Raw genomic sequence first — 2195 nt, forward strand, 5'->3', positions numbered from 1 at the left:
ATCGAAATAAATTGAGAATCTTTCAGTTAAGGTTTTTAATTTTATATTCTTTTAATTTCCAGCAATTAAATGCATATCTTTGGAAAATAAAAATTGGTAATGTGCATTTACTAATTGGAGATTTTCTACTGAGATTTTGGTCAATATTTGGACAGAGCATTTCCAGGAATTATGAAAACCGATTTTGGCTTTATTGCATATCTTTGAGAGAATTCGGCTTTGGAAATTCCTTGGTGTCTAAACTTCCTTGGTCTATAAATATTGAAGTTTGCATTCTGAGCAAACTAATCCTCGAAGCTAGCAAAACTACCTAGTTGTGTTGTTACTGGTGGAGCCATCTATTCGGAGAGGAAAGTAACCTAATTAGGCGAAATCTCTTACGACCGCTCGTTTTAAAGACTTCTTTGGAATTGAGAAGCTCTATGAGTACCGTTGGTGGGAAATTAGATAATTGTAGTTTATTATTATTTTTCGATTGACTAACGGTTGTTGAACTTTGATTGCACCTAGTTTGTTTATGCTTGAGAATCTTCTCTTCTGATATAAGATTCACTCAAACTAGATCGAAGTATCGACGGGGATCTTTGGACTGTTTGTAGATCTAAAGACGTCTTGTGATAATCCATCGTTAACAGACTCCGTTTTGTGTGTGATTGATCACAAGAAACTCAAGTTGTTTGTGTGCAGGTGTTTATTGAAGATCTAAGAAGATTTGAAGACAAAGAAGATTTCTTATTTGAGTTCATAATCTTTGGTGTGCACAAAACTTGATCGGCTGGGGATCCAACTATAATCGGTTTATCTTTTGATAGATTGGATTGATTAGTTGATTAGATCGGCATCAATACATTTCTTTGTGATTCATAGTATTGATTGCATAGTCTAAACAATTACTTTGGTAGTTGTTGAATAGATTGATCTAGAACCCGACAAAGGAGTTTATTGGTTAAATGGAAGGGCCTTTTGTCAAACTCATATCACATTGTTTGAAAAGAGTCGCTACCGAACAGATTTTTTGTTCCTTTACTGTTTGGAATACAAACAAAAGGAATTGTTCCAAGTGCTTGACTTATTGCAAGTTGGAGGCGCAGGGATACTGAGAGAACTAAGTGAACTATAGGTTTAGTTGTTTGGTCTCAACTATACGAAGTTGGTTTAGATTTTGTATAGCGGCTTAATTATGAGAGTATTTAATTCTAGACAAGGTCCCAGGGTTTTTCTGCATTTGCAGTTTCCTCGTTAACAAAATCTTTCTGTGTCTTTTACTTTTTTATTTCCGTAATTATAATTGATTTATTATAATTAGAAGTAAAATACACAAACGTTAATTCCTAATTACTTGATAGCAATCATATAGTGTTTGGTTAAGTCCGAACCTATTATCAAGTAATCATACTTCGTTGTTGTATTGTCTCGATCTTGTATCTATAGTCAATCACGCAAGTTATCTTGTTGTCGTATTGTCTCGATCTCGAATCCATAGACGATCACACGAAGTGTGAACCAATTCGTTGTATTGTCTCGACTCAGTCCATAGACAAACACTTTCGGAGAAAGGACTTATAGGTGGAAAAGTTTTAGATTAAGGTATATAATTGGGTACCCTCGTCTTTTCAGATATCAATAGTATCTTCACTCATCTTCAACCGTAATCTTATTGTACATAAAGAAATATTTTTCAGGACGTTTTATATATCAAATAAAACTTGGTTTCCAAGTTTTTTCGAAACACTAAAATAAGTTAGTATTTTATTTGATATTTAAACCAGTTAAGGCATGTTTAAATTCAGAAATAAAATCAATGAAGATTTTTCTGAAACATTGATATTTATAAATTCTGAAGATATCTTGCACATATTTAAGATGAACATTCTTAAAACGGACCGAGAATATCAAAAAGTTACTCCAAATTAAGAAAATGATTCCATTTTAGAAAATAATCAGACTATTCGTGATATAGATAGATCATTTAAAGATTTCAAACAAATCTCATATATTCCTTTGCAACCTTATCCCCTTGATGGCGTTGATATTCCTGCGAGTCTTAATCTCTTTTACCTGCACAGTTTCATCACAAAGTGTGTCGTTTATTGTCCCCGGTGTCTTAGAACACATCAGATATAGCTAGCCCAATATTTGTTGGTGGTGTTATGGTGATAGATCTGGAGTGTGAAGGTTGTTAAACCTTCTTCAAT

The sequence above is a fragment of the Papaver somniferum genome, chromosome 3, assembly GCF_003573695.1.
Source record: "Papaver somniferum cultivar HN1 chromosome 3, ASM357369v1, whole genome shotgun sequence".
NCBI lineage: Eukaryota > Viridiplantae > Streptophyta > Magnoliopsida > Ranunculales > Papaveraceae > Papaver > Papaver somniferum.